Source organism: Rattus norvegicus, chromosome 12 (genome assembly GCF_036323735.1).
Source record: "Rattus norvegicus strain BN/NHsdMcwi chromosome 12, GRCr8, whole genome shotgun sequence".
Classification (NCBI taxonomy): Eukaryota; Metazoa; Chordata; class Mammalia; order Rodentia; family Muridae; genus Rattus; species Rattus norvegicus.
The window spans coordinates 36,614,195-36,642,075 of record NC_086030.1 but is presented as its reverse complement, the minus strand read 5'-3'; the positions used below and the strand labels follow the sequence as shown (position 1 = coordinate 36,642,075).

Here is a 27,881-nt window from a genome sequence, read left to right as displayed (position 1 = left end):
TGCTTGCAAGCCACAGTCATCTCCCGTCTCCACAGCCCCACAGTGCTTGGGTTACATGCCCAGCTTTTTACATAGGGGTTAGGGGTTCGAAGTCAGGTCCTTATGCTTTTGCAGCAAGTCCTCTTGTTTATTGAGCCATATAGGCAGCCCACGGTCATGCTTTGCATGGAAAAGAAGTGTTCTGCTTCTCAGAAGTCCCTTTTTGTTTTTGTGATTTTTTTCTTCTTTAGAAGAAATTAAAAAAAATTGCTACATGGGAAAGAGGAAGCCGTTTCTCAATGAGAGGGGCTCCCCTCCCAGTGACTTCTCTGTGTGTGTGTCTCCTTCATGTTCAGGGTTCAACTCCCTCCACCCCCAGCAGGGAGCCCTCCTCCAGCATGACAGTCTGATCATACCTATGAATATCCTCCTGAAACCATTACATAATCAAATATCCCTCTGAAACGATTCCATAATCTAAATAAGTAATTGCTTCTTTTTATATGTCGGTCTCATTGTGGAATCAAATGAGGTGTGAAATACAGGCTCACATAACCGAGTCTGTCGGCGAGCAAAGTGCATGTATCCCCGGCAGAACACCCCAGCGCCCGCCGAACACTGTAATCTCCGAATTGTGACAACCTCAAGTGGAATTGAGGGTTTAATAGGATGTAATGTACAAACTGCCTGAAATCCCGAGATAAGAATTAAAACTGTGTTGTGCGGGGAAGGCCCAGTGTGCTCCGTGGCGGGGGGTGGGGAGGCGGTAAAGGTCTTCATTTGAAATATTCTAATGAAGGCTCAGGGGGAGGTGACATGAGCTGCAGAGACACGGACCACAAGAGAAACATGGGAGTTGCCCTGGGAGGAGAGATTAGGAAAGGAAGCAAATTTGGAAGTGTTTGGAACAGATAACAGGGAGCCCAAGGAAATCAAAAGGAGACGAGGGTCTGAGAGCATGGGCACGGTGGGTTCCCTGGGTGACTGGCCAGTTAGTTGAATCTCAAACTGCAGGAAATAGCTGCCACTTGGGGTGTGTGTATGTGTGTGTGTGAGCACATGCATGTGTACATGCATGTAGAGGCCACAGTCAATTGTAAGTGATGGACCTTCTCAATTGATGTTCACCTCGCTCGTGCTCGCTCTCTCTCTCTCTCTCTCTCTCTCTCTCTCTCTGTTTCTGTCTCTCTCTCTATCTATCTATGAGTGATTTATTTTTATTTTATGCGCATGAATGCTTTGTATGCATGTCTGTATACAGTAGGCATGCCTAGTGCCCTTGGAGGCCAGAAGAGGGTGTTAGAGCCCCTGGGATTGGAGTTACAGATGGTTGCGAGCCACCATGTGGGTGCTGGGAATTGAACTTGGGACCTCTGGAAGAGCAACCAGTGCTATTTGTTTGTTTGCTTATTCTTCTCTCATATATGGCATCCTGACCGAAGTTTCCCCTACCTCCTCTCCTCCTTCTCCCCTGCCTCTCTTCTTTATATATATATTTGCACGCATGCACAAACATACCTGAGTGAACGAATGCCAAAGGATGCTTGGGTTAGGTGCCCCGAAACATCCACAGAGGTCCTTGCATTCTCTAGTTACTGGGTCCAGTTTCAGGGCTGGTGGTGAGTGAGCATGGCATCAGTGTCTGTATTTCAGGGTTCTGCTTCTCCTCTGGAGGCGTCCAGACACTGCTGGCTTGGAGAGTACAGGGCAACACCTGGGACAGGTAGGGTCCACAGTCTGCCCCTCACTCCAGGGGATCAGACACTGCCATTTGCCAGACCAGAGGGTAAGGCAGAGTCCAGGAGGAAAGCTGTGGTTCCATGTCTTTCGATTTCTTCCTCTCGGGGTGTTCAGGTGATACCAGGCTGAAAGGAGGAAGGGTGTCGGGGAAGACCTTCTCTGAGAATTTCAGTGTTACGGTTCTTTTGGCCTCTGATCGTCTTCAGTGAAGCAGCTCTCTGAGATAATCTTAGCTTGTTCATATTTCCTTTCTTGAGGTAGGTTTGACCGTATCTACTTTATTCATATGTCTATATATGAATATCCAGGGGGGCAAAGGTGATTGGCTGAAGGCTAAGGCTAGAGAGACGCCTCATTTGCATGGGAAAGAATTCTCATGCTAAGTGACTGACTACCTGTGACCACCTGGTTGGAGGTCTCCAGGTTACTTGTTCCGAGGCAGGGACAGAAACAGGGAGGGAGTTAACTCCAATCTTGCCAGTCTCAGGATGAGACTCTAATATCGGTTTTTGAGATTTCCAGGGTTTAGACATGTTCCACCTCGTCAGTTCCACACCAATTCCTCCGGTGGCACGGGACACGTGCCCCAGCTGGGTCTGTTGCACAAGGGTCTCGGATGTCATACTGCTGATCAGAAATCCCTCCCAGATTCTGTGGGGTCGAGATGTGAGAAGGGCAGAATAGCAACAGGGCTGGGTGGTGGAGGGGATAGGAGAGGGATGGGGTACCAGGGACATGCTCAGAGGGAAGGCCTGTCTGAGAACATTGGCCTGAGGTGGGAAGAATGGGGCTTAGCCATGCAGGGGTCCGGGGAAGAACTTTCCAGGCAGAAAAGAGCAGGCGTGAAGGGCCGGGGTGGTAGTCTGTGCAGGCTGGACACATTCCTGAAACCACATCCAATTCCCAAGTTCCTCTCTGCCTCCTTTGTCCTGTGTGACCACCAGCAGGTCCCAAAGCCTTTACTGAGAGCAGGTATGGGGTCTGGTGAGAAGCTGTCATGGGGACAGAGTCTCCGTTCTCTGAAGCTGACTTACCCATGGTTCATAGAGATGGACTGTTGTTGAAAGCATTGTGTTCATTGGTGTCCAGAGGCAATAACTACCAAAAGGAGAACAGGGCAGGGGACAGCCTAGGATCTGGAGGTTCCTTTAGATAGGTTGGTGGAGGAAGGCTTCTCTGAGGAACAGAACTCGGAGCAGGTGTGGAGAGATGGAGGGAAGACTCATCACAAGCCCTCAGGCAGCCAACGGTGGCATGGTCTGGGGGTCACCATAGAGGTCAGGGACGCTGTTGTGCATGGATGAGGGTGGAGACAGCTGGCCAGCAAGGTGGCCAAGGATGGCATTCTCCCAGGGCTTTATGTCTTTTGAAGAGACTTCAGATTTCATTGAGACTAGGCTGGGCACCACTGTAGGGCTTTAAAGCGCAGGATGTAAGACCTGCCTTACAAGAACCACTGGCTGCCATGAGGAGTGACCAAGGTCAGAGCTCAGGGGACTGAGCAGGGGACCTGCTGTCATCCCTGAGACTTAGCCAAAAAGGAGTACACCTCCCTGCTCATTGTCGTGGTAAGGAGAAGGCCCTTCATGCCAATATAACACAGGAAAAGAAAAAAAAAGAACCCACCAAGCCATACGTAAATGAAATAAATGGCTGTTTTAGTCAGGGTTCTATTGCTGTGAAGAGACAACACGCATCACTTACAAAGAAAGCATTTCACTCGTGGCTTACTTACAGTTGTTGGTTTGTGATCATCATGGTGGAAAGCCAGGAGGTTTGGTATTGGGCCAGTAGCCAAGTACTTTATATCCTTGTTTGTAGGTAGGAGGGAGGGAGGGAGGGAGGGAGGGAGGGAGGGAGAGAGAGAGAGAGAGAGAGAGAGAGAGAGAGAGAGAAAGAGAGAACACCTCTGGGTCTGGCAATGGGTTTTTGAAATATCAAAACCCACTCCTAGAGACATGCCCTCTCTAACAAGCCACGCCTCCTAATCCTTCCCAAACAGTTCCACTAACTGGACACCAAGCACTGAAACATACGAACCGATGGCAGCCAAACTCCTATGGATGGACAACATGAAGAGAGACAATTGGGCCAGCCCTGGGCACCTAGGCAGAGAGACATCAGTCTTCTGGGCAGGAATTCTGGGGAGTGTGGCCATGGACGCAGAAGGCTGAGAATGAGGATCTGGAATGGAAGGGAAGGGTTGTACTGAGTGTTCTATGTGAGTGTTTTCACTGTAATGAGCTTGGTGATCACGTGGCCCATCGACTTCCTCTTCCATCTGACTCCATCACAGACTGGTGTAGTGAGAATTTTGGAGTTTCGATTTCTTAAAAAAAAAAAAACCACAGAAATATTACAAGAATATGTTTTCATTTTAGTCCCAGGTGTAGAATATGGGCTGCTTCAGATTGTCCACAGCAGCTGACTATGATTTGCCTCATGCTCTAGCAAGGGAGTGACTTTGACAGTGGGCAGATAGTTCCTGTGATTGTGTGATGTTTGGGATTCTGTGGGCTTTTCAGAGGGCGTGTAGATGCCCTCTCTTACTGAGAGGTGGGGTGGGTTGTTGGTTGTGGTTTGTTAAGTAGTTTTGTGCAAAGAAGAAACAAGAAGGAGAAGAGAGAAGCAGGAGGAGAAGGAAGAGGAGGAGGAGGAAGAAGGAGAAAGAAGGAGGAAGAGGAGAAGGGGAGAAGCAGGAGGAGGAGAGGGGGAGGAAGAGGAGGGGGAGGAGGAGGAGGGGGAGAGGGAGGAAGAAGGAGAAAGGAGGAGGAAGAAGAGGAGAAGAGGAGGAGGAGGAGGGGGAGGAGGAGGAAGAGGGGGAGGAGGAGGAGGGGGAGGAGGAGGAGAAGAGGAGGAGGAGGAGGGGGAGGAGGAGGAAGAGGGGGAGGAGGAGGAGGGGGAGGAGGAGGAGAAGAGGAGGAGGAGGAGGAGGGGGAGGGGGAGGAGGATCAAACTTGTCTCAAAGAATTCAATGCCCCTAATCTGCAGGAAGTACTCTAACAATAACATCACCTCCTTTTCCCCCTTCTATCTAGCATTAGAGAGTTGAAAGGGTAGAACAGGGTGTGAAGAAGGGTAGAAGAAAGAACCCACAAAATAAGCAAAGACCGTCTACAGACCGGGCTTTGAGGATGGTGCCCCAATAGCATCAGTGGCTGACTGCTTCAGCAGGGCATCTTGTCCTGCATGTGACTAGCAGTAGAGGGGATCATAGTGATGGAGTAATAACTGGTTATCATGGATAATAGCTGGTTATCATGGATAATAGCTGGAGGCACATACTGTGTGGTCCAGGGGCTTTTGGGGGAGACCAGGTATCTGACACCATGGGATTCTGAGGACTCGGGTCTCGTTCCAGACGACTCCAGGGACTTGCTGTGATGCCTGACAGCTGTGTGTGGAGAACTGACGTGCAGCCGTGGGTGCTGGCGCCTCTCTGACTCTGCAGCATGGGTCAATCTGCTCTGATCTGCAGTGCCTGGCGTGTGGGTGGGCTGGGCACAGGCTGTTTGGGGAATTACGTTTGCTAATCCTGTGAGCCAGAGGTGCAGTCTTCATGCTCAGCCAGGCTGGCTCCAGTCCCAGCTTGTGACTGGGACACATGCGTGGGCCACATTTTAATTGGAAGATAGCCGCTGTAATCACATGGATAGGGAAGAATGGGGCCTGGAGAAGAAAGCTTTACTAGAAGTGTGTGTGTGTGTGTGTGTGTGTGTGTGTGTGTGTGTGTGTGTGTGTGTGTGCGCGCGCGCGCGTGTGTGTATGTGTGGGCAGGCGCGAGTGTAAGTACATGAGCATAGGCCCCCAAAGAGGCTAGAAGAGTGTGTCAGATCTCCTGGAACTGGAGTTACAGTTGTCTGTGAACCACATGATGTGGGTGCTGGGAATTAAACTTGGATCCTCTGAAAGAGCAGCAAGTGCTCTTAACCACTGAGCCATTCTTCAGCTCCTCTTAAACACTCGAAAAGTAAATGTTTTACAGAGGGAAATAAAGCACAACCCCTAGACATAGGAGACATGAGGTTTCTTTTTATTGAATGTCACAAAGTTGGATGTATAAGATGGTCTCTTAGTCTGGGTTTCTACTCCTGCACAAACATCAGGACCAAGAAGCAAGCTGGGGAGGAAAGGGTTTATTCAGCTCACACTTCCACATTGCTGTTCATCGCCAAAGGAAGTCAGGACTGGAACTCAAGCAGGGCAGGAAGCAGGAGCTGATGCAGAGGCCATGGAGGGATGTTACTTACTGGCTTGCTTCCCTTGGCTTGCTCAGTTTGCTCTCTTATAGAACCCAGGACCACCAGCCCAGGGACAGCACCACCCACAATGGGCTGGGTCCTCCCCGCCTTGATCACTAATTGAGAAAATGCCTTACAGCTGGGTCTCATGGCGGCATTTCCACAACCGAGACTCCTTTTTCTGTGGTAACTCCAGCTTGTGTCAAGTTGACGCACAAAACCAGCCAGTACAGATGGTCAGGCACCCAAATTGAGACAAGACGACTGGTTCTTCTCAAGAAGTCCCCCAGTGTTTCCTGCCTTGCATGTGGTCTCTCCTAAGATGTTCGGGAATCACTTTGCTTGGATGTATACATAAATGGACCCACACCGTATGACAGCCTTGGACCAGCTGCCTCACACTCCTGCACTTGACTCCCTCCATGATCTGTACCCTTGACTCATCACTGTCCTCATGGCTCTTCTTTGTGAGATACGTTTATGCCACTGTGTGTTTCTTCTCTATATCTGGTTACCCTCTGTATCTCTCTGGGTTCCAGGTTGCCTTTGACCCTCAAGCCAGGCCTGTCTCTAGAGCATAGCTGTTTGACTATAATTTTGCTGGATGTGGGTGCCTTAGGGTTTTCCTGCTTGAAGAGACACCATGACCAAGGCAACTCTTATAAGAACAACATTTAATTGGGTCTGGCTTACAGGTTCGGAGGTTTAATCCATTATCATCAAGGCAGGAGCATGACAACATCCAGGCAGACATGTGTAGTGCAGGAGGAGCTGAGAGTTCAACATCTGGAGGCTGCTAGGAGAAGACTGCCTTCCAGGCAGCTAGGATGAGGGTCTTAAAGCCCATACCCACAGTAACACACCTACTCTAACAGGGCCACAACTCCAAATAGTGCCACTCCCTGAACCAAGCATATTCAAACCACCACAGTGGGTTTTGAGAACCACCAAGCTGCATCTGGTAGTCAACAGAATTTGAACAAAAGCATCTCGGAAAGAGAGACTCAACAAATACCCTAATGTAGTGCCCAGGGTTTTTTTTTTTTTTTTTTTTAATTATTTACGCTTTTTTTTTTTTTGGTTCTTTTTTTTTCGGAGCTGGGGACCGAACCCAGGGCCTTGTGCTTCCTAGGTAAGCGCTCTACCACTGAGCTAAGTCCCCAACCCCTAGTGCCCAGGGTTTACTTGGGAGTGGCTGTTCTGGGGGATCCTGGGATGGGAGGGTGTGTGACCCTACTTCCTTTGTTTGGACGGTGTTCTTCAGCCTGGCCATGGTAGGGCTGTCCACAGTGCTAGGAGTGTGAGGTTCTGCCCATAATATGACTGCAGTATAGAGAGGATGCTTCAATTAATAAGGGTGCCCTCCCGCCTTGTGGCTATTTCGAATGCGGTGTCACAAGCACCTGTTTTCCACCCTAGGGGTGGAGCTGTTTGCCCAGCTTAATGCATTAGACCATCTCGCATGGCACCTGCTCCGTGTTCATTCCCATCAACCACAGAGGAGGGACCCATGTCCTCCTCATCTCTGGGTGGTTAAGGAAATAATGGTCTCTGTGTGAGAAGGAATGAAATGTGGGCCAAAGCAATAGCAAGGGGGGGGGTATCTGGAAAATGATGGAGAAAGAGCTAGGGCATGGCTCTGTGGCAGTAGAGCCTTCTGCCTAAAGTGCCCAAGTGTGGGGGTTTGGGGGTGTGGCTTAATGGTAGAACATCTGCCTAATCTGCGTAGCATGTGCAAGGACCTGGTTCTTTTGGTTCTTCTCATCCCTAGGATGGACACACACACACACACACACACACACACACACACACACAGAGACACACTGACACACACAGACATGCACACACAGATACACACAGACACATAGACACACACACAGATACACACAGACAGACAGAGACACACACATGGACACACACATAGACACACACAGATACACACAGACACACACACAGATACACACAGAGACACACAAAGACATGTACACACAGACATACAAACAGACATGCACACACAGACCCACACACATAGAGACATGGGGGAGGGAGGAAATGCTATAGTATGAGGCAAAGGTCTTCATTTTCTGTTTAAAGAGATCCTGGAAGTGTCTGGAATAAGCAGATCCACCGGGACAGAAAGCAGTTTTGTGGTTGTGCCTGCCCAGGCTGGTGTTGAGGTGGGGTGGGGGGAGTGATGAGGAGTGACTGAAAATGGGAACAGAGTTTTCTTTTTGGGGTGATGAGAAAGTTCTAGAAATAGAGGGCAAAGGCCCATCCATGAAGTCGCACATCCCTGGAGGTACTTAAAGCCAGTGACACACATGTACCACAGTGGCTAAGATGGTCAACATATTACTGAGATTAAAAATGGCAACAGGACTGGAGAGGTGGCTCAGTGGTTAAGAGCGCTGGCTGCTCTTGAGGAAGACCTGGGTTCCATCCCCAACACTCACACGGAAACTCCCAACCATCTGTAACTCCAGGACTAGGAGATCCAGTGTCTTCTTTTGGCATCCGTGGGCACCGCACTTCTCAGAAGGCCATGCTTGCCGTCTTCGTTTGGGCGTGCATTCTTCTGGTTTAGGTTTGCGTATCCGCCACTGGTGTTTTATGGGAGAAAAAAACTCCCGTTCTTTAATTCCTCTGCTGTCGAGAAGCAGAACTAAAATTCCCCTTCCTTTTCGAAAAGCGGTTCAGGTAGGAAATGATGGATGTGAAACTCTGCAGTTAAACTTCGGAACATGCAGAGATAGATCAGACGCCGTGATAGATTGGCTGTCGCGGGCATCTCACTACCAAAGGGAAGAAAATGTTTAATCACTTTCAAAAACTAAAGCGGGGATGATGGATTTGACAGCTTTTGGTGTGGAGTGACTCATTAGGGCCATTGTTGTCTGTTGCTGTCCCTTACGGAAGGAGCCAGGGCCTCTTGCCTCACTCTTGATTGAGGACCTGCAGAAAAGATGTGACTGTTACTTTTTTTTGTTTTTGTTTTCAATTTTAATGTAACCGATGGCAGCACAGGACTCCCCCTATAACCCAGATTGTCCCTGAATCCCTGGCAATCTCCGGCCTCAGCCTCCTGAATGCTGGGATTGCAGGTGTGACCAGCCATGACATCCATGTTGGAGTGTTTGCTGTCAAGTGCCGCCCCACTGTTGGACCTGCTTGAAGAGACGCACTGTGGGTTGCCTAGTGACGATTTGATTGCCAATGTCCCTGTCCAAGTCACCAGTCCATCTCCTCCACCTTATTTGGCCTGTCTCTGAGTTTTATTTTTTCCCCCTTCAGACTTGAGCTGGGGAGATGGCCTCATGGGTAAAGTGCTTGTCACGGGATCATGAAGACCTGAGTTTGGATCCCTGCACCCACGTAACTTTGGACACCGAGTCCCTTTCCACAATTTAACCGCTTTTATGGAGACAGACTCATAGCTACCCTGCCATTCATGGCAGCCAATGAAAAAAGACCCTGCCTCAAACAAGGTGGAGGCAGAGGGAGGGCTAACATCTCAGCTTGCTCTTTGACCTCTGTTCACACGAGGGTCATGGCACATCTATGCCCACCTGAATTCACACGCAGAGTTTGAAAAGCAGACTTGACTAGAAACCTAATTTCAGGGGTTTTGGGAGAAACCTGAAATTGGCAACGTTCGGTCAGGCAAAGCTTGAATTTGACTGCTAGAGCCGACACTGGATGACCTATTCAGATGAAGCCCAGGCTCCTCTGGTTTGTCACTTGTCCCCTCTGCTCCCTACCCTCCAAAATAAAACAAATAAACAAACAAGCAAACAAACCAGGACTGGTCATTAGTTATCTTTTCTTCCAGGAACACTGTATTTCTAGTTACCCGACCCAGGGCAGGGTATTTTTGTATCTGCTTCTTCAACTTCAAGGCAGGGGAATATTTTGCAAGATCCAATAAATGGCTTTTTTTAAAAAAAAAGCATTTGCAACATCATCTGGCATAGAGTAAATGTCTGGTGAGCGTCTCTGAAATTAACATCATTAGTATCTGCGTCTGTATCCAAAGGGGGCGGGAAGGTGGGCAGGGAGAGTGATGGTTTCCAGAGAGATGGGAAAGTGCCTCTCTCTGCAACAATGAAACCTGTCCCTTTGATTGATAAGCAAATAAAAGGTTTCCATTTAAAAAGAAACAATGGAAAACGGCAGTAAAAACTAACCACGGCCCCTTTGTTAGCAACTAGAAAGAGGTAAGAGAAAGGCTGGTCCCTCGGGGTACCAGGTTTGGGCCACTGGAAGCTTTCAGAGTAGCGTTCAAGGAACTGGCTCTGATTAGGTCACTTGGGGCTTTAATGTGAATTCTGTCTCTTACGCCTGATGGTGAAAATCAAATGAGGCAGGTGGCATGTGGTGGGGGCAAGCCTTTAAACCCCAGCACTCCAGAGGCAGAGGAAGGAGGATCTCTGCGTTCAAGGCCAGCCTGGTCTTCATAGCAAGTGCCAGGGAATTTCAGCTCTTGGTAGATTCATAACCCCCTAAGGACTTCAATCTAAATGTAGGAGTTTTAAAAGACAATTTCCTCCCAAAGCATATATATTTTTTTCTAACCCCAAACTGTGCCATTAGGCAAATGGAATTAGATCCTTCAATGGGATTGCAGATCTTGTCTGTTTCTTTAGGATAGCGTATAAGACACATGCTTTATAGGAGAGCCAGGCTGGGACTTACCCAGTAGGAAAAAAAAGGCTGAGAAGGTGTTTGGGAGAGGAAAGTGTCACAAGACTGCTCCCCACTCCAGTCTTTGGAAGATGGAAGGAGGTGGCCTTGGGAATTGAGGGCCAGTGGAGAGATTTGGGTTTTGATCCATCAAGGGCCCACAGTCGTATAGATTTAAACATTACCCAGGAACTGGGGAAGTTTTATGACTTCCCCGGAACGTTCTAGAGATTTCTGTCATTTAAAACTATGGTCTTTGTAGTCAGAACTGGGCTTACTGCACACCCAGTCATTTATCTAATCATGTGACCCTAAACCTGTGACTTGGTCTCTGAGCCTCAGTTTCTCATTTGTCACAAGGAGGGGGCAGAACAAGCTCGGAAACTCAAGCTAAGCACGTGAAGGTAGGTGTTTTCTCTGAGCCACATGTCAGTCTGTCCTGTGAACAGAGGAGTTGTATATGTAGAAATGTCTGTTTTGCTTTGACTTTCTCACCTTTATATATATTTAGTTTAGGTGGAGTCCTGTGTGCCTTGAGCTCTCTATGTGGCTGAGGATAACTTCGAACTTCTGATCCTACTGCCTCTACTTCCCAAGGGCTGGGATTACAGGTTCGTGCCACCATATCCAATTTATGGGGTACTGTATCCTCACTTTGAATGGTAGTGGGACCAAATGCTGAGTGGGCCAAACAAAACAGACCTGGTGTCCGAGTAGACCCCCTAGTCTTCAGTCAACAACTCTTGCTTCTCAGAAAGTTGGTCAAGTAGTGGATATAGTTCCCGGTTTCTCCGTTCTCCTTCTCACTGGCCATGATGATCTTCTGGCTGGCCATTCAGCACCTCAAGGCCTAGGGTAACCTTGGCTACTGAGCGTGTTATGCTGAGAGCAACACATCTCTCCCTGTCTTGAGCTAACCAAGGCTTTCCTGTTATACTTGTCCTCAGGGGCGGGATGGGGCGCAGCTGACTGGTCCTTTAATTCCACACAATAGGAGACATAGGTGTGTGGTCTAAGGGAGTCTCTCCTAGTTTGTGAAAAGACATAATCCATTGTTAAACTCCCAGGAAGCAGGCTGGGGTGACAATGTCCAGGTCTTCGAATGAACTATTTCTTGGGCTTTCTTTGGCCATGGATGCCATCTGGCACAGGGGAGAGGTTATGAGATCCTCGTTCCTGGGAACCTTAGTGAGGCTGCAGCAGGCTAGAGAGAGGAGGAATCAGAAGCATGGACATAGAAGGGAGCCCCTCCCCCTGGAGTCTGGTGGAAGCCTGTCATTAGGTGGATGCTGAAAATTTTCAGTACAGCTAATAAACCTGCTTTGAGAGAGGACAATATTTGCCTAGAGGCAACAATATTCTCATTACCCAATGTTATTTGAAATGGAAGCGTTAGCATGGCAAGGATCTTAAGGCTTAAGGTCTGTGTATAGGACTTGCCAGAGAACACTCCTCCTTTCCTGGCTAGGAGCCTGTGACCTTCTGAGAATCCCACCCACAGTTGACGAACTTTGCTTAGACACAGACAGTGTGGCCTGATTCCCTCAGGCAGGGTAATCTCGCCGGCCTGTGATCTCGTCCAGGGCATCCCTTGAATCAGCCTAGGACCTCATTTCCAAACTAAAACGAAATAAAATAAAATAAACAGAAACCCTTTGAACAATGGAATTTCAGCTTTAGAAACTCCCAGGTATACACGGCTGTTGTTGTTAAGACAGTTTCAGGAGCTGGGTATGGATCAGTCCGTAGAGGTCTTGCTCAGCCTGCCCAAAGTACCCGGTTTTAGCCCGAGCACCCAGGCAGTGCACACCTGTGATCCCGGCACTCCCGAGGCGGAGGCAGGAAGATCCGAATTTCAAGGTCATCTTTGGCTACATATCGACTTTGAGGCCATCCTGGATGGACTGAGACCAAAACACAAAACCAAACCAACACACTCCCTGTTGAGCGCGATGCACCTGTGACTGGCGTGTGAGCTGTCTCTGTGTAGTGTCTCCCCATCTCCCATATTTAATTCTACATCAAAACCTTGTCTTCATAAATTCCAATTCCTTCTTCTGATTGGTCCTGAGATTCTTTTCTACACAGGGATGAGAACTTGAGTGTGGGTCTAGGGTACTTCATAGGCCCAGTTGGTGGCTGGTACCTCAGTCTCCTGTTACTGCTTCTGGGTCACTGGTTCTTTTAGGGACTTGCTTCTGACTGCCCTCTCCATGATGACCTGATGTCCTAGGGTTTCTATTGCAGTGATAAAACAGTGAGGGGAAAAGGTTCATTTGGCTTCCGTACCCCGAGTCATGGACCACTGAAGGAAACCAAGGCAGGAGCTCAAAGCGGGTGGGAACCTGGAGGCAGGAGCTGATGCAGAGGTCATGGAGGGATGCTGCTCACTGACTTGCTCCCCATGGCTTGCTCAACCTGCTTTCTTATAGAATCCGGGGCCCACCAGCCAAGTGTGGCCCTCCCTCACCCATCACTAGTTAAGAACATTCTCCAGAGGCTTGCCTTCGGTCAGATCGTATGAAAACATTTTCTCAACTAAGGCTCCTTTGGTGACTCTACCCTGCGTCACGATGATATAAAACTAGCCAGCCCACCTTTCCATCCCTCTAAGGGGTACTCACCGTGATGGGGTTGGCTTTTGGCCTGTGTTCTTGCTAACAATCTTCAAATACAAAGTGGGTTTATCTTCAGCATGGTAATTAAACATTTATAACCAAATTGGACTTACAGCTGATGGTGCTTACATTTGAAAAAAAAAAAAGTCAGCAGTGTTTTCTTCTTTTTACTTCTTAAAAATCTGTTAACAATGGCAGACTTTGGTTTTTTTTCCTCTCGTGGCTTAGTGACAATAAAGTAGGGTGCAGCATGTACCAGGAGCCAGGTTGGGAAGAAGGACAAGTAGTATGAACGTGGATCTCCCACCTTCTGGGGTAATTTGTTCCCCTTGCTTTCACTGTGCCCGGAGAGTGCTGTGCTCACTTGGGGTGTCCATGGATTAAAGATGTGCCCCTTATTAGTTCCCAAGTTTTCTCCTTGCTGTGGAAGATGGGAGTTAGGGCCCATGTCCAACGCAAGCTGTGGAATGTGGCTCAGGCAAACCTCCTCCTTATCCAAAAGACACGGGACTGTTTTGTTTTGCTTTTTTGAGACAGGGTTTATCTCTCTAGCTCTGGCTGTCCTGGAACTAGCTCTGTAGACCACGCTGGTCTCCAACTCAAGAGATCTGCCTGCCTCTGCCTCCCAAGTACTGGGATTACAGGCGTGTGCCACCACCAGGGACGCTGTAGTTTTTAAATCCAGGAAGCATTCTTTCTTACTCTGTTCTCTAGGATCGTGACAGCCTTGCTAGGGCACAGTGATGACAGGGAACAAAACAGATGGGGCACAACACTTAGCTGCTGTTTTTTCTGATAGCTTGGTCATCTTCTACCTGTTTCTTACATTCTATCCAGGGCAGCTTTCTCTCCTGCTGTGTGTGTGTGTGTGTGTGTGTGTGTATGCATGAGTGTGCGCATGTCTGACTGTCAGTCTGTCTGTCTGTCTTTGTTTTTCTGTGAATGTATTTTAGTTTTTTTTTTAAAGATTTATTCATTTATTATATATAAGTACACTGTAGCTGTCTTCAGACACACCAGAAGAGGGAATCGGATCTCTTTACAGATGGTTGTGAGCCACCATGTGGTTGCTGGGAATTGAACTCATGACCTCTGGAAGAGCAGTCGGGTGCTCTTAACCACTGAGCCATCTCTCCAGCCCTGTCTTTGTTTTTATCATGGGTGTTTATAGATGGAATCACAAATCTTTATAAACCTTCCATGTGTGCAGTCATGACTGTGCCTGTACATGTATATGTATGTGACTTTTTTAAAAAAAATGTCTTCCACGGCAATCGTAGTAAAAAAGAAACTGGTAGAAATCAGCAGAGGCGGCTCCTCAGTTAGATCACTGCTGCTCTTGCAAGAGGACCTGGCTTTAATTCCCAGCACCCACTTGGTGGCTCGCAGTTGCCTGTAACTCTAGACCCCCGGGGATCTGAGACCCTTTCTTGGCCTCGGTAGATGCTGTACTCACAGGGTGCACACACAGGCACACATAAGGAAAGTAGATGTAAAATAAGACAAGGTCTTGCTGATATTTTCACATCACCATGCATAGATCCTTTCCCCCCACTCTCCTGCCTCCACCTCTCCATTTGGCTTTACTCTTCGGTGCCTCCCATTCTGTTTGGCAGTGTTTGCCACAGGTAAATTGTATCAGTTTTTGTTTGTCTGAAAATGCTTTTATTTCATTTTTATCCTGGAAGGGTATCTCTCTTGTTTAATAGAAACCTAAGCTGGCAGTTATTTTTCTCTCAGCTCCTTGAATGTATCATTATGCTGTCTTCCGGCTTAGACTGTTTCTGTCGAGGAGTTACTGTCAATCCAACCTTTTCCCCCCTCTCTCTCTTGAGGTGATTTTTCTTCTGTGATTGCTTTTTTCTCAAAAAGTGAAAAATTTTGAGGTATAATTTTGATACAATAAGACACATCCATTGTAAATGTACACGTTGATGAGTTTTGACGGATTCAGTCACGTGACTAGCCTGTGGAAGGATGCTGTGAAACCTCGATGACTTTCTCACCTTTGTGCCAGGAACTCTTCCCCACGTTTACTCTCGGGTACCATGTACACTGGAGGGTGTATGTGGGTGTTTGCACACACATGTACGTGTGCGTGTATGTGTGTGTGCATCTGGGTATATCTTCTTCTCTTGATCTCCACTTATTTTTTGAGGCAGGGTCTCTTACTGGTTCTCACTGATCAGGCAAGATTGCCTGGCCCACAAGACTCAGAGATCTGTCTGCCGCCCTTCTTCATGGTGTATACTGCTGTGCCCGACTTTCTTGGGTCAGTGCTGGGGACAGAACTTGGGATTTCATAGGTTGAGTTTCAGTGCTTTACTGACTAGGTCTTCTCCCTACCCCCTTTTTCTAGACTTTAACAGAGATTGCAAAATCATGACTGGCATTATGATGCTTAGATTTAACTGGCAACCTAGAATCACCTAGGTACATAAGTGTGCATATGTGCATGCACATTTGTGTGAGGATGCATTTGTGTATGAGTATCTATGCACGCATACACATATATAGGTGTTCATGTATCTGCATGCACCTGTGGATGTGTATATGTGCACGTGACTATGTGTGCATGTGTGTGTGTGTATGTGCATGCATGTATGCATGCATGAATATTTTGGTGTGAGTATGCATGCATGTGTGCACATGTGTATGGTGTGCACGTGGACTAGTTAGTTTTTTTTTTTTTGAGTGTGCCAAATACTTGACAGAAATGACTGGAGAGGGGAAGGTTTCATTTTGGCTCGCAGTTTAGGGAACACACAATCATTGGTTGAACTGATACTTTGAAGGGTGGCATTAGCTTGGTTAGAATATGAACAGATAATGAGGTGTCACTGGTGTCTCAATGTTCAAGAGATTAACACTGATGGCATGATTTTTTTTTTTGTTGTTGTTTTGTTTTGGAGACAGTCTCTCTTATATAGTCCTGGCTATTCTGGAACTCACTTTGTAGATAAGGCTAACTTCAAGCTCACAGAGATCTTCTGATTCCCAAGTGCTGGGGGTGAAGACGTGCCCCAGCACTGCTGGTGTGGTATGGATTTTAAGAGAGAGCATTTGGTGAATGGTTTTGTAGGTTTCTGAAGGGGGTGCTGTCTTCTGCTCCTTTGTTCTTCCTCCTCCAATGCTGATAGTATCAGCTTAGTCTCACCATTCTGGGGAGACAGCCTGGGCTCATGGCTGCCAGTGACCTGCTATGTGTCTGTCTTTTTAAGCCTTGGTTTTCTCACTTTCATGGTAAGGGCATCCCTATGCTGTCTTTAAGGCCACTTGCCACCTACATGCTTTCCTGACTCTGTCGTGAGATCTTCAGGGCTGTCTTCAGGGTCACTCAGAACCATCAACCTGAAATTAACGCAAACACTGGAAACCACAGGGCAGAGCAGAGTGTCTATCTTGGTGTTTCCCAGATGGCTTTGAGATGCTTTGAGAAGCATCAGGGCTCTGTGATCATGTGTGTTTGAAGGGGACTTTGGATTCTTGTGTGTGTGGTGTGTACATGTCTGTGAGTGTGCATGTGTATGTTTGTGTGTATGCATGTGTGTGAGCGTGCATGTGTATGGCTGTGTATGTGTGTGGTTGTGTGTGCATGTGTGTGAATGTGCATGTGTATAGTTGTATGTGTGCATGTATGTGTGAGTGTGCTTGTATATGGTTGTGTGTGGTTGTGTGAATGTGCATGTGTATGGTTGTGTGTGTGCATCTGTGTGCATGTGTGTGTGAGTGTACATATGTATTGTGTATATGTGTGTACGTGCATGCATGTGCATGTGAGTGTGCATATGTATGGTTTTGTATGTGCGTATGCATGTGCATGTATAATAAGGTTGTGTGTGTGGTTATGTGTGTGCATGTGTGTGAGTGTGCATGTATATGGTTGTGTGGGTGGTTGTGTGACTGTGCATATGCGTGTGCTTGGGTATGGTTGGTTGTGTGTGTGGTTGTATGTGCATATGTGTGTGAGTGTGCATGTGTATGGTTTTGGTGTGTGTGTGTGTGGTTGTGTGTGTGTGTTTGGTGCAAGCAGATGAGTGTATGGGTTCCTGAGCTCATGAACATGCCCCAGGATGTCAGAAGAACGTAGAGTGTGTCTTCCTCTGTCAGTCTTTCTGCCTTTTCATTTTGAATCTCACTGCACCGGAAGCCCAGTGTTCAGACTGAGTGAACTCATAGGGTCCACCTGTCTCCACCTCTGAGTGCTGGGGTAACAGGCGTGTGTAACCCTGTCTGACTTTTTACAGGTACCAGAGGTTCAAACTCAGGTCCTCATACTCAGAGAGCAAGTGCCCTTAACCCCCAGAACCACCCCCTCCCCTCATGTTTTACATCCTTCATTCACGATCTACTCTTGGGGGTTCCCAGTGCACATGAGCTTATTGGTCATCCCTTCTGTGGGGGGCAGGTGACTGTCACCAAAGCCCAGAGATGGCAGAGCGCCTTAGGATGGTGTGTGCTTTGACTCTGTTTGTCACCGTGCCATGGCCAATCACAGTGCCCTCTGGGTTGTCCCTGCCTTGTTAACCACTATTTGGCCAGGTTGTCTTCATGTTCTTCCCCAGGAATAGAGCCAGGCCCAACAGAAGACGGCCCTTGTCCTCGCTCAGTGTCTTACTGTTTTGCTCATGCACGTGGCCCTGGAAAGCTGAATGGAGCTTTCAAGTAGGGCTTGTTTAAACAGAGATGGGGGCCTCTGGCTCAGACCCACCTATGTAGATGATGCCCTGTTCTGAATGCCAAGTTTGCCATTAAAAACCACGGCACCCTGTCTTTTAAAAAAAAACGCTGGTGTCTAGAATAGACCGGCATTGAATTCTCGTCAGCTGAGTTCTCCACTGCAAGTCTATATGTGCCAGCAATGGCACAGAGGGATGATGAAGCGGGTACTTGCCTAAACCAGATGCGTGTGCCCATGTGTGTGCATGCGTGTATGTGTGAGTGCTCCCCCTGTGTGTGTATGTGTGTGTAAGTGTATGTGTGCATGTATTTGTGTGTATATGTGTTATAAGTGTGTGTTTGTGTGTGTGAGTGTATGTGTGCATGTCTGTGTGTGTTATAAGTGTGTGTATGTCTGTGTGTGTTTATGTGTATGAGTGTATGTGTGCATGTATGTGTGTATACGTGTGTGTATGTGTGTGTTATAGGTGTGTGTGTATACGTGTGTGTGAGTGTGTGTGTTTGTGTGTGTGAGTGTGTGTATAAGTGTGTGTATGTGTGCATGTATATGTGTACATGTGTGTATGTGTGTGTGTACATGTGTATATAAGTGTGTGTAAGTGTGTGTTATAAGTGTGTGTATGTCTGTGTGTGTATATGTGTGTGAGTGTATGTGTGCATGTATGTGTGTATATGTGTGTGTATGTGTGTTATAAGTGTGTGTATACATGTGTGTATAAGTGTGTGTATGTGTGCATGTATATGTGTACATGTGTGTATGTGTGTGCACATGTGTATATAAGTGTGTGTGTGTGTGTGTGTGTGTGTGTGTGTGTGTGATATTTCTGACTATTCCTGTCATTCCACTGCCAGCCAGGGTGCCAAGAGTGAGCAGTCCCTTGGTATTGCAATTAATTGGAAGTAGGTGCCTGGGTGGTATTTGAAGGTCTTTCATATAGGCAATTTGTGATAAGATTTTGCTTAAAGCTTAAAAGAGAAAACATTTCTGTCTATAAACATGACACAGAGGAAGCAAAGGAGAGTGCCCCCAACGTATGTGGAAGCAGCTGAGGGGATCTGGGTCTTTTGCTTCCGTTTTTTTCTTAAGGACATCTCGATGGGTGCCAGTTTCCAATCAGGATGGAGACTGAAACAGCTCTCTGGGTTAAGAAGCGAGGTCTTAAATGCCATGCGCTGATACTTTCCTTCCCCTCTGTGAAGCTAACAAGAGACCTTTCAAGGCAGAGGCTGAAATGATTCGATGCTGAATTGCACTCATTAAAAACTGAGACTACACCTCACCATCCAAGCCCCCGAGCAATCCGAACAGAAGGCTCCTAGCGAATTAAAAGGAATAAGCACTCTGAGTTTAATAGAAAGGCAACAGCCGACCATTGATGGTTCTAGGGAATTCTGGAGTGATTCCTAATTGGGAGGTGGGGGGTCCGAGTGGGGGCGGCCTCTGTGCATTTGAACAGTAAGGACAATGAGGTAGGAGGATGTCGGTCCGGGAGGTGGAGAGGAGAGAATAAAGCAGGGATCAGAGGGAGGGAATAGGGAGGGAGGGTCCCAGAGCTGAGAACCAGTAAAACACAGGGGTAACAGCCACCTTGGGAACTGCAGGCTGCCGGGGGCGGTGAGGGGGGTAGAGCCTGATACTTGGGGACGTTTGTGGGAATCACAGCTTGGGCTCAGTGACTAAAAGAAATCCGTTCGTAATTCTGCTGGGTCCAGGAAGGCACAGAGGAGCTGGGAGTGAGGGAGCAGGTGTTGGGGGGCGCTCTGTTGAGGGACACAGAGAGATTTGCCAGCTAGGCTAAGACTGGGGTTTGGGCAAGAAAATAATTTCATCAAGCAAGGAAGTGCAGGGTGATTCCCCCACCCCTGTTGTGTGTGTGTGTGTGTGTGTGTGTGTGTGTGTGTGTGTGTATACACGTGCATACTAAGTATATTCATTCATTCTTTTTTTTTCTTTTCTTTTTTTCGGAGCTGGGGACCGAACCCAGGGCCTTGCGCTTGCTAGGCAAGTGCTCTACCACTGAGCTAAATCCCCAACCCCTCATTCTTTCTTTAATTTTTAAGTTTCCTGAGTGTGTTTGCTGGACCAGATCATGCCTTTTACTCATGAGCTCCTGGGATAGATGATTTTCAAGGGTCCTGGGATTTTGTTTTTAAAGCAAGGAGTAGAGTGTGTGTGAGTGTGTGTGTGTGTGTGTGTGTGTGTGTGTGTGTGTGTGTGTATGTAATGTCAGTGAAGGAGGACCTGAGTTCAATGCTCAAAACCTAAAAAAACAAAGCAAAACCCCAAACAAGAAAATCTTGGGTGTGGTGGTACTTGCTTTATAATATCAGTCATGAGACAGACAGACAGACAGACAGACAGACAGACAGACAGACCCCTGAAGCTTGCTCATCCCTACTTGGTGAAATTTAGGGCAACAAGAGACCCTGACTCTGAAACACAGCTGGACAGCCTCTGAAGAACAATTCCTGAAGGTGACCTGTAGCTCACACACAAATATGCACAGATTCTCACATACAAACACCTGAGTGTACATGTGTGTGTGGGCACACATACACACACATACAAACCACATAACACATATACAACACACACATACAGAACACACATCACACCACATATACACATGTATACCATATACATATACCACACATACACATATACACGTGCACACATCACATACACACCACACACACACACATACACACCACTCCACACACATACCATGCATACTTCATATTTACCACATATCACACACACACACATACACACACATACACACAGAGCATACACCACACCACATATATACATGATGCCATATACATATACCACACCCACATACATGTGCACACATCACTTACACACCACACATATGTACACCACAAACACACACACACACCACAGACACGCACCACACACCACATACATACATATACACCATACACATACACCACAGATATCACCCCCCCCACACACAATAAACATGTATAGCTATGCACCCATATTCAACATACAAAAGAAAGTGTAAGGCCGAGGGTATGCGAGACCTTTGGAAGTGCACGGTGCTGATGGTAAGTTCACTGCTGAGCCGCTGCAGCTCCAGTGCCCATGTTTCTGGCCAGTGAGTTGTAAGTGACTGCTGCTTGTGTTGTTCCCGTGTCGGAGCATCTGTCAACTGCTTTGGAACTTTCTAGAACTCCTTCTCAGGGTGAACATGATTTTCTGAGGAGGACCAGGTGATGAATACTTCAGCTTTGCCGGCCATCCCTCACCACACACAGGTCCGTGGCAGCGCCTGTATGAACGAGTCTGGCTCTGTGTGTGTGTGTGTGTGTGTGTGTGTGTGTGTGTGTGTGTGTGTGTGGCGGAGGGGGGCGTTCAGTGGCAGGCTGGAGATGAAATCAGCTGGGAGAGTGTTTGCCCAGCATGTACAAAGCCCTGGATTCCACCCCCAGCACTGTATACACCAGGCACGGTGGTGCTCACCTGTAATCCCAGCATTCAGGAGGTAGAGGCAGGGAAATCAGCAGTTCAAGGTTATCTTCCGCTACATATCAAGTTCTAGGCCAGCCTGGGTTACATGAGTCTGGGGTGGGAGAGGCAGGGGGAGAAGGAGAGAGAGATTCAGTCATGAAAGCATGGGCCACATTCAGCCCGTGGGGTACAGTTTGTGGCCCCTTGGAGCAGCCACAAACCACTTTGGGACCAGTGATGTGCACACAGGGAATAGATTTTCATTTTCATTTTATTTTTGCCTTATTCTTTGAGAGTTGCTTACACACGTAACATGTATTTCAGTCATATTCACCACCTCTTTTGCCCCTTCAGTTTCTCCAGGACCCTCTTTCCACATCCTGAATCTCTCTCCCAATTCACCCCCCTTCCCCGTTAAATAACCCATGGAATTCAGTTAGTGCTGCCTATATATGCATAAGCATGGAGCCATCTATTCCAGCAAGGTCAACTAATCAGGGACCACACCCTGAAAGATCACCAGTTCTCCTTCCTCTGGCAGCCACTGACTGTCATTAACTCCTCAGCGAGGGAACTCACATGCCTCTCCTACTTCAACTAACTGAAGCTCTCCTCTGTGTGAGGTGTGTGTGTGTGTGTGTGTGTGTGTGTGTGTGTGTGTGTGTGTGTGTGTGTATGAGCACTGGGGCACATGTGGCTGTAAGATGACAACTTTGGGGAGTCAGCTGACCCTTTCCACCACAGGCATGGGACTGGGATTGAACTCAGGCCATTTGGCATGGCAGCAGATGGACATGCCCTCTAAGCCATCTGGTTGATTTAACTTTTACTTTTAAAGCAACTCTGGTCACTGCATCAGTAAACCTGCACCTATTTGATTTCTCCAAGGTGGAAAGGTACCAAATCTACTTCTGGTTTTTAAAAGAGACCTCTGTCTCAGGGAAGGTGGTTGGTATGAATCTCCAGACCCCATTTAGTGAAACTTACAACTATTGACCCCCAGCTGTGTGCTCCTGACTGTGCACACTTCATATTCCTTAAACAGGTCCCAGGGATGAGCAAACGTATCTCCTTGCATGAAGGACCTGAAAGCCAGGGTATGGGCCACAGGGGACACTGGTGTCAGAGGCCTCATCTCTACAGCTGGTTTCTGAAGGGCGTATCCTGCCTTCTCCTGTACGTAGGGCATTGCAATGTATCTTAGGGTTTTATTGCTGTGAACAGAGACCATGCCCAAGGAAACTCTTCTAAGGACAGCATTTAATTGGGACTGACTTATAGGTTCAGAGGTTCAGATCATTATCATCAAGGTGGGAACATGGCAGCGTCCAGGCAGGCATGGTGCAGGAGGAGCCGAGAGTTCTACATCTTCATCCGAAAGTCGCTAGCAGAAGACTGGTTCTTCAGGCAGCTAGGAGGAGGGTCTCCAAGCCCACATAGTGACACACTTCCTCCAATAAGGCCACACCTCCTCCAACAAGGCCACACCTCCTAACAGTGCCACTCCCTGGGCCAAGTATATTCAAACCACCACATTCTACTCTCCGGCGCCCTTAGGCTTATTCAAACACATGGGTCTATGGGGGCCATACTTAGCCATAGCATAATGCAAAATACATTTTTTTTGTCCAACTTCAAAATCCCCCATAGTCTCATCAATGTCCAAATGTCCAAAGTTCAAAGTCTTTTTTGAGATTCATGCAATCTCTTAGCTGTAATCCCCTATAAAATCAACATGACAAAGCAGATCATATGCCTCTAACCTCTCAGGTTATACATTACTATTCCAAAATGGCATAGTGAAGAAATACTGGAGAAAAACAAGACCCAAAAACCAGCTGGACAGACTCCAAACTCTACATCTCCATGTCTGATATCACAGCGGTCTTCAGATCTCCAACTCCCTTTTCAGTTTTTTATTTTTTGACTGCAACAAACTTCTTTCTCCTGGGCTGGTTCCACTCCTTATTGACAGCTTTTCTCAGCAGATAGGCCGTGGCTCTGGTATATCGAACATTTTGAGGTCTCCAAGGCAACTTCAACATTTCAGCTTCTTGTTCCAATGTCTGGGATCCACACATGATCTTCTGGGCTCCTCCAAAGGGCTTGGGTCACTTCTCCAGCTCTGCCCTCTGTAGCTAGCACTCCAGGCTCTGGTTGACTCCATTGCTTCTGCTGTTCTTGTTGATCCGCCTGTGGTACTAGCAACTCCAATTTCCTGGAGTTGTTTCCTGTAACTAGGCTTCACCAATAGCCTCTCATAGGTTCTCTTCATGGTGCCAAACCTCAACTTCCTCCTAGGACCCCTTCAGTCCTGTGCTGTCACCTGCAACTGAGGCTGCACCTTCAACTGTGGCCTTCCATGGCCTCTCCCAGTGCCAAGCCTCGGCTTCTCTTCATGACCCCTTTTCATGCCTTCAAAACCAGCACCACTGGGTGACTCTTATACATTACCAAGTCCAGCTGCAGCACGAGACACAACCTTGGCTATCTCTGGAACACAGCTTCTTTGTGTTCTCAGAAAACACTTCTCAGAAGATTTCACCTCAGTGATGCTGGTCTCTTCTTTTTAAAAAAGGTTTATTTATTTTTATTTATATGAGTACAGTGTAGTTGTCTTCAGACACACCAGAAGAGGACATCGGATCCCATAACAGAGGCATCTTTTGGGTATATGCCCAAGAGAGGTATGGCTGGATCCTCAGGCAGTTCAATGTCCAATTTTCTGAGGAACCTCCAGACTGATTTCCAGAATGGTTTTACCAGTCTGCAATCCCACCAACAATGGAGGAGTGTTCCTCTTTCTCCACATCCTCGCCAGCATCTGCTGTCACCTGAGTTTTTGATCTTAGCCATTCTCACTGGTGTGAGGTGAAATCTCAGGGTTGTTTTGATTTGCATTTCCCTTATGACTAAAGATGTTGAACATTTCTTTAAGTGTTTCTCAGCCATGTGGTTGCTGGGACTTGATCTCAGGATCTTTGGAAGAGCAGTCAATACTCTTAACCTCTGAGCCATCTCTCCAGCCCACTGGTCTCTTCTTAATCACCACTAATTTCTTAGCTTCAGTTAACCAGCATCAACTGTCCTTTCTATTCTGGACTCTAATGCCAAAGCCACATGGCTGAAGCTGCTGAGTTCTGCTGCTTGCTGGAGCTGAAACATGGCCCCCCCTTGTTCTATTACAGTATCACCAGCTTTCTGTTTTCCAACTCCTTCACTGCCTAAGCTTGGCTGTCCTGGATCTTGCTCTGCAGATTGACCTTGAACTCAGAGAGCTGCATGGATCTGGCTCCTGAATGCTGGGATCAAGTCGTATACCACTACACCTAGACTTAAGCTTTTCTTCACCTAGAACTTGCTCTCCCAGGCTGACTTCAAACTCAGAGATCTGTTTGTCTTTGTCTCCTGGGATTAAAGGTGTTTAATTAATTTACCTCCATGCCTGGGCTAAAGTTTTCACAGCCCCTGTTCCTCAAGATTTGGATCAAAAGCCTTCCATTTCTGGATTGTAGTTCATTCCAGATTAAAAGTCCTTAGTTTGACTGCAAGCACAAACAGTAAGCTTGGCTGGGTGGGATCTTACCCACGTTCACCACTCTCTTAATCTGTGTATTTCCTTGAACAAAAAAAAATTCAGCTCCATTCTACTTTCTTGTGCCCCTGTTTTCTTTGACTCATGCATTTTGTGCTTTTCCTTTTGAAGCTTGCTCTGCTTGATCTAAATGCTTTTCATGAGACCTAACTAGAGAACAAAATCTCTGCTGGGATTTTTTTTTGAGACTTCCTTTATCAATGCAATTAATATAAATCTATTCACCTTAGCCTCAGATAGACTCTTTAAACACAGTCAAAAAGCAGCCACATTCCTCACCAACATATCACAAGAACAGTCATGGCCACATACTAAAATTCTTTCCCTCTGAAACCTCTAGAGCCAGGCTTTCACAGTCCAGATTACCCTCAGCAACAAAGTCTTCCATGTTCCTACTAGGATAATCAATGAAGCCCTACTTCATTGCTTTCTCAATCCAAAGTCCCTAAATCCACATTCTTCCAAGCAAAAGCATGATCAGGCCTATCACAGCAATATCCCAGTCTCTGGTACCAAACTTGTCTTAGGGTTTTACTGCTGTGAACAGAGACCATGACCAAGGCAACTCTTATAAGGACAGCAATTTAATTGGGGCTGGCTTACAGGTTCAGAGGTTCAGTCCATGATCATCAAGGCAGGAACATGGCAGCATCCAGGCAGGCATGGTGCAGGAGGAGCTGAGAGTGCTACATCTTCCTCTGGAGGCAAACAGGAGAAGACTGGCTTTCAGCCAGAGTGTGAGCGGCTAGTGCGGGAGGGATCACTGTAAGGTTCCCAGGGGAGATGAGGAAGATATGCAGTTACTATGCGCTGAGAAGTGTGTTCAGCATGGAGGGGAAAGGTGGGTTCCTAGAGGCTTGCCCCGTTCCTCCCAGATGGGAGAGCCCAGCAGTGCTCTCTAATGGCAAGCTAGATAAAGAGCTTCCAGGGGTCAAATGTTTGATGGTGCGGAGGCTTGCAGGTGAGTCTGTTCAGGTCTGATGGGAACATCAGGAGCTGGGAATGGACAGCAGGTGTTGCTGAGGAGACCATGTTGCTCTGTCCAGGGGCTGAGCTGGGCTGGGCAGAGTCCTCCTCATGACTTCTGAAGACCTGGAAGCAGAGGCCAGTTGCATGAGGTAGCTTGCCAGTAGACTAATGAAGGGTGTGTCAAGGGACAGGTATGGCTGGAACCATTAGAACTCAGTTACAGTCTTTGTGGTAAACAGGGTGGAGTTGGAGATGGTAGTGGGAGTTGGCGACAGAGGTTCTCAGGTTGTCCTGAAATGGTACCATTGTTGACACTTCAGCCTCTACTGTGGCTGTCCCATTTTCTTATCCCTGCATCTTGCTGACTTAGGTGTGTGTGTGTGTGTGTGTGTGTGTGTGTGTGTGTGTGTGTATTGCACGGAGGCCAGAGGAGGACGTAGCTCTGTCTTTCTACCTTCGACCCTTTGAGACAGAGTATGTTACTGAGCCTGGAGCAAGGCTGGCAGCCATTCAGTTCAGTGAGCCCCCCCACCCCAGTCACCAAGCCTCATAGCCTTTTTATGAGGGTGCTTTTATGCCACTTTTTATGTGGGTGCTCAAATCCAAACTCAGGTCCTCGTGCTTGCATACCAAGCACCCCAACCCCACTAAAGCCATCTCTTCAGCCCCATCCCTAGCACCCATTTCCCCAAGGCTTCCCGAGAGCACACCTTCCTTTTCATCATTAAATCAGATCCTTTGTGGGCCTCACTCACTCTGAATGGTGTTGCTTGAGCACTCCGCTGTCCCTGACTTTCCCTGAGCTCTTGGCTGGTAGTCTGGACTCTTAAGGCTAGGATACGGCTGAACCAGCTGGAGACCATCAAGTCCAGCATCCACCAGTATAATAATGCTGGCACTGGATTTGAGAGGAACCATCTCTATTGAGGGCTAGTCTCAAGGGGAGTCACCCACATGGTGACTGGGAAGTTCACACAGTCTGATGGAGGCCACTGTTTCCATTCCTCCCTCTGAAGACAAGCAAGGCTGCTGCTTGTCATTTTCATCCTGAAAGTTCCTGAAGCTCCTTCACATCCTGTTCCTCTCAGAGAGTTATTTTTGATCTAGCTCCTGCATTTTTCATTAACAGAACAAGAAGGGGTGTTGTCTCCTCCCCTCCCAAGTGGCATAATCTCAGTTATGAGACTGCTTATGGCAAAGGGCTTCCAGACACATCTGAATAATAAAAGGAGTCCAGTAAGGTGATCTTGTTGATGGGTGATGCCAGTGCTGGACCAGAGTCCTCAGCTGGGGCAGCACCAGCCACATCCACAGTAGTGGAAGGTTCTTTAGCCTTCTGCCAGCAGGTCTTGCCTTCTCTAAACTCAGACACAGATTTGAAGCCCGAGAGTCTGATGGAGGAGGTCTCGCTCAGTCAGGCTCTGATACCCCCGTGCTTGCTGTAGATAGCTATGCTCGTAGCAGGAAGACAGAATGCTGCCACCCACAACATGTGTTATGGCGGTCCATCATGATACAGAGCCTCTCCCTGTTTAGCTGGAGACACCCTCAGATCAGCCCGTGGCTAAGCACAGAGGGACATGGACTCAAGGCTGTTCACCCCCTGCTGATGGCTTCAAGAGAAGACAGATGGATAGATGTCTGTGTTTGAGAAAGAACCAGTCCCTCTCTTTTGACAGAGGACACCGGGAGTCCTGCTCTGTCACTCCATGCTTAGTCCCTCACTGAACTTGTTACTGCCTCTCATCCAGCAGCCCTCAGCAGCCCTCCTGTTTCTGCCCACCACAGCTCTGTGGTTGTAGGTAGGTGTGCAGCCACGCCTGGCTTCTTACAGGGGTGCCGGGGATTTGAACTAAGGTCCTCGTGTTTCCATAGCAAGCGCTGCCTTTACTCACTAAGCCACA

The 27,881-nt window shown here is 47.7% G+C and overlaps 1 protein-coding gene and 1 long non-coding RNA gene across 5 annotated transcripts in view; one reads left to right on the top strand and one right to left on the bottom strand.

Moving 5' to 3' along the window:
- The window catches only part of Tmem132b (transmembrane protein 132B), a 263,981-nt gene that overhangs the window by 113,146 nt on the left and 122,954 nt on the right, over positions 1-27,881 (top strand).
- LOC134481289 (uncharacterized) overlaps positions 8,037-27,881 on the bottom strand; it is a 32,352-nt gene continuing 12,507 nt past the window's right edge. Inside the window, exon 2 of the long non-coding RNA XR_010056759.1 lies at positions 8,037-8,912. This is a non-coding gene — a long non-coding RNA (uncharacterized LOC134481289). The remainder of the gene's footprint in view (positions 8,913-27,881) is intronic.